We start from the raw sequence: 14,200 nt of genomic DNA, 5'->3' as shown, positions 1-14,200 counted from the left end.
AGTAATTCTATATTTCCATCATGCTTAAAATATCCATAAATAAGGGGGAAATGCAAGGTAGTCTCTGACAACTGGCAATGAAATCTATTGAATATGAAGCCCAGCAAATGCCTAGACTGATTTATCCTGGGAGCTGATCCTTAGAATGGTAATACTTTAGATCCATCAAATGGTAATCTATATTGAAGTATGCTGGAAACATGTTGATACTTGTTTATATCTTTTCACATAAATACACTGTATAAGGTAATATTCTATATGATGCGTATGCATTTTACATTTATATCAAGGAAACCAATTCGATTTATTATTTTGTTTATTGTTGCTTCCAGAACTCAAAACTCAAAACTCAAATTATGGTGACTTTGTTTTTCCTCTGCTCCCTCACACCATGTTGAGTTTCTGACTTCCTGTTTTCTACAGCAAAATAATATGAAGAGATACTGAAGTTTAGTTGCAGCTTTTCAGTAACAAATATAATAGGAGAACCTTTTGTTCCATCTTGAAGAAGATTCCCTCTTAGCTGTTTACTATAATTTCTCTTGATGTTTTTATATTTACTTTATTGTTACTTCTTTTGTTTCTCACTGATTTCACATACCTATATTGATTTGCAGTCTTTCTGCCTTCTATTAACCTCCAGATCAAGAAAGTCCAATAGAGAGGGTTTTATCATGATGTCTAAATGCCTAGGAAAATAATAGCACTATAAAATATAGAATATGCCTTTCCTGTCCAAATGACTAAGGGTGACAGCTCTGTAGCACTCCCATCAGAATTTCAGTTTTTTTTCTTTGAAAAAACATATAAATTAAAAAAATAAATAAATGTCCTAAAAAAACAGAATGATGAAAAAAATTAAAATTATAACTATGCTATCATCCTACACACTGTTTGTACTGCTTTCTTCATGAAGATAATACAATTTAGTTTAAGAAAATATATTGATTCAGAAGCCACCAAAGGAAAGATATTTGTGAAATAAATGAATACAATATATAGCACCAGAAAAGAACTTTTTAGTGATGTGACTTTGAAGGAAACATTGGCATGAGAAAAGGGATATTGTGAGGAATGTACATGTGTTATAAGAAGATACAGCTAAAATAATATTGTGAATGATCACTTTTGTCCTTGCAAAGTTTGGAAATACTCCCTAAATTTCATTGCATTTGCTTACAGTTCTTCCCTTAAAGTTTCCTTTTTAAAAATAAAATAGGCATAGAAAAATAATCCTGATCATGATACAGCATAAATAATAAAGTATGGACATATTCAGGAATGAATATATATTAGTTCGGTTTTGAAATTCTCCACTCATGCAAAGATAGTAAATGTCACCAAGAATTATTCATTCACTTGTGGTGACAGAATAAGGTTAGTCATTTGACTTAAGTATGTTGTTCATAAACAGTACAAAAGGTCAACGTATTATGCATCAAGAGCAAACTGAAACAGTAAAACACAAATATATTGAAAAAAAAGTTGTCTATAAAAAATATAAGAAACCCTGCATATTATCTGCAACAAATTCACAGAGATTGGAATATTACAACAGGACAATATTAAAGTCTTCCCAGCTTCTACTTCCCTATTGCAAATCAGCGCAGAATAAAATATTAAAGAGATAAGAGAGAACATGTTCTAATAAATATCCAATTAATATTACAAATATTTTGGAATTACATTAAGTCATGAAAGGTATAAAGATGAAAAAGAGCATCTTTTTTAATGTGCTACTCTTGAAACTTTTAGCTTTTCAAGAAATACAAGTAAGCAAGTATAAATAAAATTTCATAAAATGTAAAACAACTTTTGTCAATCTATTGTTCTCAAGCGTTCTTATTTTTAGTATTTCTAGTATTTCAGCAAGAATGCATTCGACTGGGAATTCTGAAACTAGCAAAAAGGTGATAGCCATTTAGAGAAGGCTAGCATAAAATGCAATAAATAAAACTGTGGACCTAGATACATTTTCCTGGAAGTAAATAATCCCACTGAAGTCAGTGATTGAATAAGGTTGAAATGTAAAATATATACATTCCTCAATATTTTTTTTTACTTAGTAAACCAATTTACCTATTTTCTTATTTCTTTATAAAATTTGTAGTCCAGCACAATCTCAAAGGATTCTGTAATAATGCTAAGTCAATATTTCAGGTTCAGTACAGAAAGGAAGAAATTAGCTTCAACTCTTATGCACCCAGTGACCACTCAGTCAGTTTACATAATCATTACATACAACAATCATTATCAACGTTGGTCTCACTCACACTAAAACCATTTAATTGTTCTCCTGATCTTATGCCATTTCATTTTTGTGAGGTTATCCCATGCTGAAAGTTACCGTATTTTTCCTTGTATAAGATGCACCCTTGTATAAGACGCTCTGGCATGCAAGTTCCAAGCTTACAGCAAACCAAGTCAGCGCTGGGACCAACTGCCTCCCAGCACTCTAAATAGATGTCTCCCAGCCGGCCCCACCCCCCACCCACTGCATAGTCAGTTCACAGCAGCAGCCTTCCGACCCTGGTAAACAAACCCGCATGAGCACCGGCATGACAGCAAGGCAAGGGAAGCAAAGGCAGGTTTTAAACTCCCCGCCATTTCTCTGCGCCAATCAGCTGTTTGGCAGAGCGCCGAACAGCTGAGCTGGCAAATCTGGAAGTTTGGCCGGGCGCTATTATCGAGCAGGATGGCCTTGCAGCTGCGTTCCACAGGGTCCCAGGACAGCATACAGGAACAAGGGAGGGAAAGGGCTGTCGCTGCCATCCATGCTGCTGGTCCCATCTGCTGCCTCCTGATGCTGCCATCTGACAATCTTGCCCCTCCCCCCTCCCATTAATGGCAAGCCCACAGAGGCTTGGCACCTGCACCAGGCAGCATGGCAGTGGCATGTAAAGAACCCACACAGGCATGCCCTGGGCTGTGGAGGTTACCATTATTTTTTCATGTATAAGACGCTGCACTTGTATAAGACGCACCTGATTTTTGAACAGGATGTTTGCAGGAAAAAATAGCATCTTATACATGGAAAAATATGGTACTTCCCTTCTTTTCTGATACAATAATATTTTTTTCTAACAACCTTCTCAATTCAAAATATTAAATGTGTTGATTCTATTTAAGACTCATAGTAGTTCTTTTCTTGTCTCTTAAGCTTCTCAGACATAAGAAAAAAAATGTGAGGGTTCCCAAAAGAATGTCACGTACTTCCAAAATAGCTTCTTACTGATTTTCTTTGCTGCATGCCATTGGATCACCATTCTGCTTACAAGATGCTGGAATCTTATCCCAAATTTGTGCAGTGCAGTATAGATTGGGGAATAGGTGGGGACTAATGACAAGCCTGTGCTGCATTGCAAACTTTTAGTGGCAATAAGGAGTTTTTGATAGTGGGACCTCTTGGCCAATCTTCTCAACCAGCACACAGATGTGGCACCATCACACAAGGTGAGTCTCCATTTTCTAAAATGGCTGCCTTTTGGCTCTTGTCTAATCCACTCTGAAAGGATGTTAGGAAGAATGGGATGCACAAAAATGAAAATAATTAACATAAGAAGGGTTTTTTTCAAAAAAATATTCCTTTTGAAATGATGTAATGGGCAACTCGTTGAATCAAATGCAGCAAAATCAAAAAGCAATTAAAAGGAAATGATGTATCAAAATGGATAAATTTCAACAACAAGCTAGCTCTCATAAAGATAGCTGTTCTTTTCAGCACAGTGAATGTAAAATGTAATGGGCAAAAAGGCAGTTTCTGGCTTGTCAAATTCCAGCAAGTTAAGAACATTTTTTCCACTTGATTAAAAAACCAATATACACTGATTAACTTTCATATTTCTTCTGAGGAAAAAAGTCTGCATAAAGGAAAACAAAACCACGTGGATAGAATTAATTTGAATATAGTTAATGGATAGGGACAAAATCTCTCAGATTTAATATTTGGAATGCTGTGATTATTTAAAAAGCATGTTGCTATAGGATTTTTTTTATCATCAGAGAAGTTGATTAATGCCCCAGGAAATCCATTGAAAGATTACTTTGGTTTTGAATTACATTTTGGTCAAGAAAGAAAATGAAGACCAAGTTTGATTTAACACATTTATGAAGCACAGTGGAAGTTTTTATAGGATATGCATGTGTGGTATTTACATGTGATTTCAGAGGTCAAGGGTTTGTTATATAAATTTGCATATGGTTTAGGTACAAGCGGGCTGGGTAACACAAAGCTCATGAAATAACTTGGCATTTTACAGTCCCTGGGCTATATTGTGCCCTTTGGCTGTCCATATCCAACCCATGTAAAGTCAATTGGAAGTTAGACAATAAAATATAAATGAAAATGCCACAGGGGGCAGGAGAAGAAGTCTCCTTTAAGTTGGCTGGTGAGAGAAATAGATTTTCTGCACCTACAGCAATAGAGCACAGCTTGGCTGAGAAGAGGTAAAGCGAGGCTCTGCATTCCCTCCTCACTCAAAACATAGCACCAGCAGCAGAATTGAGTTCAGGCTATTGGTTCAGCTCTCCACAATAGTCCCAGTTTCTCATGTGGTTCATGGACTGCCTATTGTTTCTCAGCTCCATATTTAGTCTTCCTTCCTTAATTTTTAAAATTAAGCCATTAAAATCTAGTAACAAAACAAAAGATTTAGCTCTGATTTCTTTGTTTCTGCCATTTTAATTGCTTAAATAAGAGTAGCACTCCTTTCATAGAAAGTGAAATGTGATTATGTTCCATAAAGTAATAAGAATAAAAAATGTTAAGCATTCTTAAAAAAAAGAAGACCAAAATACAATCATCATCAGTACTATCCATTCTGAAAGTGACATCATATCCTCCTATGGTGTTAATACACCAATAGATTACTCTGCCTGAAATAAGTGGTTACTATTTCTGTATATACAAACATACCATATAACTCACATGTTTCTGTATCATAATATTTCTAGAATTCACATGTTCTCTTCCTTGAATACAAGGAATTAATTTGAGTAACTCTTTTTTTTCCTCCACATTTTTGTCCTGTGACAACCTCCCCCCCCCCCCAACAACTTGATTTGTTGCTGTAAGATGGAATATTGAGATTTTGCCAACTTCATTTCACCACAGATTCTGGAGATTAATTGGTTTGTTTTTCCACTTGCAGGGAACACTTGCTGGGAGCAGAAAGGAAGCTGAGAAAATCTACTAATCTCTGCTTTGAAACTTAAATCTGTAAGGACAACAATATTTTCCAATTTGCTAAAGCATATATCTATAGACCTATTTTCTCTACTTTCTTAGTGTGTAAAGGGTTCATTGACTGCAATTGCTTGATTTTACAAGGACTTCATGCAAGTTGTCTGCTAGTATCTGCACTCATTGCCATGCACAGAATTATCATCAAGGCTATTTTCAAGGAGAACAGGTTTACTTCTAAATTTCCTTCCTAATAATGGTTTTACTGTGCAATTCTTAAACACTTTAATAGTTTTTGTATTATAATTAAGGAGAATATGCCTCCCAATCTATATTAATTTTAGTGGAACAATAGCATGGTTTAATATAAGTAAAGTTTTGTATCTTGAATTTGAACAAAGATTTATATATACATTGTTCTAGAGTCCCAGTTTAAAGTCAACTCAAAGACTTTATCATTGCTACAACACAATTATCTTTGTGCATTAATATGCTTCGTTACAATTTGTAGCAATAGGCTTGAGATTTGCAGTATGCATGGTGTAATATCTATAAACCACTGATCCCTAAGAAAAGTGAATTAGTTAAAACATTAGGCTAGAAAACATGAGAATGTAAATTCTAGTCCCACCTAGACAAATTAAACCCAGTAGGGCAATACTGAACCAGTCTCTCTCTTCAAACCTAAGAATGAGGCAATGGCAAACTACTTCTGGAAAATCTTGCCAAGAAAACTTTAGGAACTACTCCAGTCTCTGGGAATAATAATAACAATAAAAGCTCACTCAAAGGCACACACCTAGGGATCACTACTGGTAGGAATGATTTAACAAATCTGGATGGCTAGGAAGGTATGCACTTGTTCCTCACCACTCCATGTGTATTTCCCAAAGTTCCACTTTTATGGAAGAGGATATCTATATTGGATAAAAAAATGTTCATTCCTTAGTCAACAGTGTTAAATAACTATATTCCACTGCTATAATCTTGAAAGAAGCTAGGGAAAAAACCTGTTTACATTTGCTGTCTCTAGCAGATATTTGTATATAACTTAGCAGGATCTCTGTAATGAAGCAGAAAAACTAAACTGAAAGTTATGGAAACAGAAATTCAAAAGCAAAACAGAAAAGAAAAGAGGAATTTATATACTAGTGAGTAAAATGCATAATGTACAATATGTATTCAATTTTAAAAAATATATTATTAGTTGCAATACATCAATCAGTGTTTTTTAAACTTTTTGTTCTCAGGACTCCTTCCCAAGGTTAAAAATGATGAAGGATCCCAGAAGAGGTTTTGTTTATATGCATTTTATTTATTTATATTTACCATATCTAAACACTTCTAAAACTCTCATTGTCATGACGTTTAACCAGAAGAAATGGTGCCTAATGTGGCAATTATTTTTGAACCAATGTACCTCTAATAAGCTAATTTACAAAATGTGTCTAAAATCCAAGACCCATGACTCCTGGAGGAATTAAATTTGGAGATGTTATGGCTGTTCAATGCTGCTATTGCACTGCTGGGCTGCTGTTATGGTCATATGATCTTCATTTTCAACATTCTATGACAGTTTCCCAGCCAGTCTCATAATACCTTCCATGAGGGAAGGAAACAGAGAGGTTTTTTGATGCTCCTTGACAGCTTCTCAAAAGAAAACTCTTAGGAAGCCAGTTGGAAGTCAGAAGGTATTCCTGTTCTCACTACTTTTTTGTCTACCCATGCTCATTTTGTTTCTCTGTTATGTAAGAAAATTTCTCTGAAATGATGACCATGGAGCATGATTCTCTAGTGAAAAATTAAAACTCACACATTTGCAGAATATATATTAAATCTTATAAAAATGGCAATATTAAAGCCATTAGATACAAACATAAATAAAACAAAATAAAATAAATAATACAATATTTTTTATGGAGAACTCTTAACAAATCAACATATAAAAATAATGAGAAGAATGACATTGGTTTAAATTTTTGCAAATATCTTCAATATTTTGATTTTGAACTGAGAGTATCTACCAAGAGGTCCTTGGACCAGACTTTAAGTAACAATCAAATTCTGCAATTAGTTTAAAATTATTCAGTTTACAAATATCTCTATTTTGTTTTTTTGTTTTTTCAAATAGAATAACTTGGTATCTGAGCAATGCAAATAGCAATTATTAAAGGTTTTCTTTTTTCCCATTAGTAAAATGCGCGAATTCAGTTGTACAGCATTTATGAATCTGAATACATTAATTCTTTAGGCTGTAATATTTTGTAAAATATAGAAGCATGTACGTCCTAATAGAAATGGTCTTATTTTAATTAAAAATTAAAAATGTATCTTAATGTTGTGGATAACAATAACCATTTTGAATGAAGAATGCATGTAATACTTCCTTTATATGTTCTGCTTTAAATAGAGGAATGGGTCCCTGTTAATATATCTCAGACATATTTTAGGAGAATTCTTTCTTTTTTTATTTTAATTTTTGCCACATTTTAATAGCCTTTATTGCACTGAAACAGTACATGGAATGATAGTTAATAACTTGAGGGTTCGTTATCTGGATAGGTTTTGTGTTCAAGTATAAAAATAATAGATTTTTTTTTAAAAAAACTAGTAATATATTTGCTTCATTTTTCTAATATTCTTTCAGTTTTATTTTTTTTGTTGTGTGCTTAGTTGAATGTTAATCTATTGATAAATGAATCTAGAATGCATCATAAGAAGATTTGGGGAGAAGCACATAACTTTTTAAGGATTTTGAAATTCTGATAATATGCTCCAAATATTCTGAAAAGCTGCTGAAGCCAGTCTGCACTACAGTATCCTTCTGGACTACCTGCAGAGGTTGGCACTGGAGACTGTTTTATAATGGTTCTTTTCCTTCTGCAATAGGCTGTTCTGGTTGATGCAGGAAGACAAATGGAGAGATCAGCCAAAGGAGGAGAGATCAAACTTCAGATGTTTCCATATTTGCAGTGTTTTTCCAACATTTACAAGAATAGCTTAAAGATTTCTTTCTTCAGTTTGAGGCATGGTATTATCAATATGCTTTTGATTCTCAGCTGCTCTTCTGGACTAAATAGCTGAAGAGGTTTCTAACCCTAACCCTAANATCAATTTTATTTCATACTTCTACTATATTGCTTTTATTTGTGAACCATTGTTAATTGCTTCCTTAAAGTACCAAGGAAAAAAAGCAGTTCAAATCAAACAATTTAGATGGCTATAATTATTTTATACTCACTAAAACTTAGATTCTAAAAGATATATTGAAACACAAAGGTCAAATGGGAAGAGCAAGCCATTCGTTATTTTTAAACAAGGACTTAAAAAAAAGTAGTTTAAGGCATGCTACACTTAAATATTATAAGGAGCTTTCCATCAGTGTCTATTTATTCAGAATTAGTAAAACAGAAAGCTGTTTACACCTTGAAATGCCAAGGCTAATTCTGAGATATGTAATATGTAAATCAGTTGTTAAGGGCTCAAAATGTTGCATAAACAATAAAATGGTGCTTGTGTTTTGCAAAATAAGATGTGATCTTCAGACTTTATTCACAAAAAAAATAAAACACCGAGGACATGAAAGTAGCACTACAACTCCTTAAATGATAGAGGATGCTATTAAGATTCAGAAAGATCTCAACCATACAGAATAATGGGCAGAACTAGTCAGATGAATTTCAATAGGAACAAAAGCAAAATTAGATAGGAATTTTTTTAAAATAAAAATATAAGATATATGAGTTCATTCTGCATGCAGTGACTCCAAAGACATGATTGCCTTGGTGGATCTCAAGCTAAACATCAGCCAATAATGTTGCAGTTGCAAGAAAATGTAGTTTTAATATTCATTAACTGATAGATAGATAGATAGATAGATAGATAGATAGATAGATAGATAGATAGATAGATAGATAGATAGATAGATAGATAGATAGATAGATAGATAGATAGATAGATAGATAGATAACCTTTATTGTCATTTTTTACTGTGGGCACAATGGCACACATTAAAAATGAAGTTTAGTTGATTGCTCTTAAAGTGTACATATACATAACACACATTTAAACATACTATATACAACATATGTATAGACCTACACCCTTACATATAAGTAACATATAAATATTAATCACTGTCTATCTTGAATACATAATGGAAGGAGGAAGCTTTAGAGTTCACAAGGTTAATACTATATGGAACAAAACTGAGTGAATCTGGATGTTCTGCTTCGGATACCCCGAAGCCTCCTCCCAGAAGGTAACAAGGAAAACAGATCATAAAGAGGATGTGTAGTGTCCCAGACAGAAGCTAAATATCAAGAACAAGCAAATATTCTCAGTGTTTACTGAGTGGAAGAATAGTTATTATTCAGTGGTGGGATTCAGCCAGTTTGCACCAGTTCGGCAAACTTTTTGTTGCCCAGGCCCAGAATGAACTTCCAGAAGCAGCATCCACACAGAGAACTGGTTGTTCACACATTTGAATCCCACCACTGGTTATATTGTAAAGTGAATGTATTGTCTATTGTTTAGTGCAGTACAAATGAATGAAATATGGGGTGCTGTGAAATATCAAATAACAAATACTGACAGTTTATATTTATTGAATTTTATTCATTTCAATATTTTTTTTATTTTATTCAGTTAGTGAGATCACACACTGCTGCCTTTCTTGATCAAAGTCTAGCCATTATTCATATATTATGTTCTGAATAGAAAACATCTTTGACATTATATCTGCACAGACTGAAAGCTGCATAATTTAGAATAAAATGCCTTTAATTTCCTAATTGCTTTTTTTNAGATGGCTTTATAAACAATCTGCTAACGCTACTCTGTGATCAGGAAGAAAAACCAATCAAATCACCGAGTCACAAAAGAAATGGGAAAAAAATTACTTTAATGCATATCAGGGGAATAATGACCTATTTCAATTGCTGAAATTTTTATAACCTTATCCCTTTATTTTAATAAATTAATGTTTGCAATGAATAACTTTCAGTTCGAGTCCAACATTCACTTTCATAGAGTGTATCAGGAAAACAAGGACTTGTGTTCTGATTTGTGTATACATAGACACATTATATAGTATATAATGTAGATAAGATACAGTTCTAACGGTAGACACAGCCAGTTTGGTTTAGAGGTTAATTCATCAAGTTAGAAACTGGGAGATTGAATTTTAGTTTTGCCTTAGGCACAAGGCCAGCTGTGTGACTTTGGGCCAGTCATTCTTTCTCAGCCCTAGGAAGGAAGCAATGCAATCCACCTCTGAAAAAAATCTTGCCAAGAAAACTGCAGGGACTTGTCCAGTCATCTCTTAGAATAAGGTAGAATTGAACAGAAGAAATAACAAAACAAAAAAATATATAGACATGTTTTCCAAGATATTTTCCATGATAGGATCTATATATATATATAATAATAATAATAAACTTTATTACGGTCGTAGACCAGCAATAGCCATCACTTTTTACAATATATTAAATAATAATAATAGTAAAAATAGTCCTAACATTAATAGTAAATAATAACATCCCTGTTAAGAAAATACATGTTCTCAAAATGCTAGGGTCACTCCCTAGTTTACGTGCGTGGATAGCTGATTAATGTGTGAGTAAATATAATGCTGCAAACATTATTAGAGATATCTCCCCAAAATTGGCACAAGTTGACGACTATAGATCTGTAACCAATTTTTTTCTTGTGGACATTGCCGCAACAAGTATTTTGCCACTGCATGCGTGATAGAAGGGTTTGAGTCTTGGAGGAGAAAGCCTACATAAAAATTGTCTGCCCTCCCTGGCAATCTCTCTAATTAGGGGAGAATATATATTGTCCTATAAACTTGGTATAGTTCACAGTACAATAAAACATGTGAGATATCTTCGACTTCTCCTTTACCACATATAACCATAATAGGATCAATAATTAGATTTCCATAATACAAGATAAGTTCACAACAATACCTAAAACATTCAAAATTCCCATAAATCAGGTATTGCCAAATTAAGATTTCTGCAAACATTCAAAATATTATCTTATTATTCTTGTTTACTAAATAGCTGGCTTTAAATTTTACAACAAATATAATTCAATGATTTTTGAATGCGTAATAAACATTACTAATTGATAACAGACTCTATTAATGTAACCATATTTTACCATACTTGCAGAATGCGTGATAAATATAATTGTAATACTGAAGGGAAGTACTTTCAGATATTATAGGATAACAAGTGAGATAGAGCCAACCTCAAAAATGGGTAGCAATAGTTTCTTAGTTGTTGCTAGATGTACTAATTAAATGTCTTAACCAGTCATTAAAATGTAATGCTTTAATGGGCCTTTAAATCTGCATTATTACTAGCATAAATCTCTCTTAAGGGCAATGCTATTAAATTCAACGTTACTTACTGAACTTTAGAAAATGTTCAGATGATATGAACTTGATGGCTTCCAAATATAAAAATCCTGTTTTAAAAGTCAATTTGATGCAATTTTAATAGTGAGATCTTCTGTTCATGTCATGCTCATCCACCCAACAGCCTTCAGCCTCTCAACTTTTTATTGCAAGGCTTTTTGACAGACACTCTGTACTGGATTTGAATAAAACTTAAGATTTTGTTCAAGCTTAATTCACAAATTCGTCCAATTCGGAAATGCTTGATGCAACTTTGACCTCAGACAGAAACAAGGTTGGATAGTTTGGAAAAACCACAATAACATTTTAAAAATTCTGCTACCACATGAAATGATAAAATACATTTTTTGAAATAGATAAAATACAGTCCCAGAGGTAGATGAGTCCCCAGTTTAGAATACACATTGGACTCACATTCTGCTGTTTGTTAAAAATATATATTAAAACAAAAACATGGGATGTACTTACAGGTTTTATTTGTTTGTTTTAAAGAAAATGAGATTTCCATGAAAAGGATATCATCCTCCTAACGCACTATGCTTTGTGAGCCAGAAAAAAATACCTGTTTTCTTGAGTGCATTCAAAAAAGGCAATATAAAACCTATTTCAACATATGAAAATATATCAAAAGACAGGTAAAGGCTGATACAAAATACAAAGAAACAAGTGTGAATATATTAAAAACAATAACAACATTCTGAGGGAGTCAAAGAAAAGAAATAATCACTTGATGGGCTATGCTGATTATGAACAAAATTTGCCAAGTAGTAGAGCAGGAACATTTCAATGATTTGAATAAAGAGATTTCACTGTAATTTGTGATATCCTTGTATTGCAATAAGGGAGAAATAAAAAGTAGCATCCTAGGTGCAATTAAAATGTGTGACCTTCTACAATACTATATTCTGCAGTTCTAAGAATAAGAACATATTCTTTTCCAGTGGGTTTACTGCTGAAAATGTTGTCTTGGATCTTTAGGGGCAGAACTGTGCAGGGAAAACTATTATATTCTAAAAGGCAATCTGAAGGAGTTACAGTATAAAGGAAACCCTAACAAATGGCTAAGATTCACTTGAGCTTCATAATTGACCTTCTTTTTATTTAAATTACCTCACATGATACCTTTAAAAACTGTTATGAACTCTTGAGGGAAAGAAAGCATCAAAACAGAACAAATGTACAAATCTGTAGAGAATTGATTGTCAGATAAATTACATTAAAATCTAAAAACAATTTGAATTTTGTAAAACTTACTTCACTATCAAGGAAAAGAGATTTGCACTCAATCTAACATATTTCCCAAAGTCATGTCATCAAAAATAAAATGCATATACATTATATGTAAATGACTTGATATATACTGTATTTCACATTCAAATGATTGTGTATCTGGTTTTGAACAATGGCTATAATTCAAGATAAGACTTCTGCAAGTTTTTCCCTGTCAAATACAAGATAGTGTTATAAGATTACCATATTGTAGGGTTTAGAATTGGCATTGAGAGTTTCTAGATTAAAACCCATTTGTACAAAACATAATTCACTGCTTCAAAAAAGAAATAAAACTCTGGTTGATAAAAGTAATTGTTTAGAATAGATCAAATCAAATCAGTTTATTATAGCCATATGGCCAGAGATAGTAAAATATCCATTTGTAGGTTACTTACTTACATACATATATAAAGATGCACTGAGCATGATCTAATGATGAATAAGAACATATACTGTATAATAAAATTAATTTAAAAAATATTTAAAAGATCTAAAAATAATATTTATCTTATTTATGTTTCCAATGAATCCCCAGTACTGCTGTGCAGAATCTAGCCACCTACACCGTAATCACAGCCTGTTCATTCTTAAGCAGCCACTGGAGATAAGTAGTGTCAGAACGGCCAGGATACATATCAATTATTGGGAGGATATGGGGTTTTTTCAAATATCTCTATAGAAAGAGCATCAAAGGAGTATGTGTTCATTGGTCTCCACCTCTCCTAAGCAAAAGTATCTTTTTATACTTTCAATCAATGGTATCTTTTTATACTTGCTGTACAGGACAGCTGATGGAAGCGCATGGCACCGTTTGAGCAAAAATGCTTTCTGGTGGTTTGTTGACTCCAACTGGCTAAGATAACTGGTAGGAGTAACAACATATCTAATAGAGACTGGAGCCAGAAACAGCGGAGCTATTGCTAAGTCTGCTTGCCTCTCGATGTTCTATACCTTTTGTTTCAAGGTTTGTTTTGCTTGGTTGTAGTCCAATTTGAGTATTGAGACTGGGGAGAAGCCTAGTTTGGCAAGGTTGGGCTTGACTGCCTTGATCCATGATGAGGAAAATTTGTCTTGAAGGATTAATGAAGCAAGGCCTTGTGGAAAGAAATTAAGCTTTAGCCAGATATTTAAAGAAGTTATAGAGATTCTTGCTTCAATGTTTATCAATCCTGTCTCCAGGATAAATTTGGATAGAAGTCTTTCCAATGGTGTGAAACACAAAGCTGAGGGTCCAAGCAAGGTCCCGTAGAGAAGCTGTGCTGGCGACTTGGCCAGAAAGAGGTTAATTGCAGCTGGAACACAGTGTTCTCCTTTTGTGT

The sequence above is a fragment of the Protobothrops mucrosquamatus genome, unplaced genomic scaffold, assembly GCF_001527695.2.
Source record: "Protobothrops mucrosquamatus isolate PMUCROS unplaced genomic scaffold, P.Mucros_1.0 scaffold_110, whole genome shotgun sequence".
In the NCBI taxonomy this organism is placed as follows: Eukaryota; Metazoa; Chordata; class Lepidosauria; order Squamata; family Viperidae; genus Protobothrops; species Protobothrops mucrosquamatus.
Note: the sequence above shows the minus strand (reverse complement) of the source record.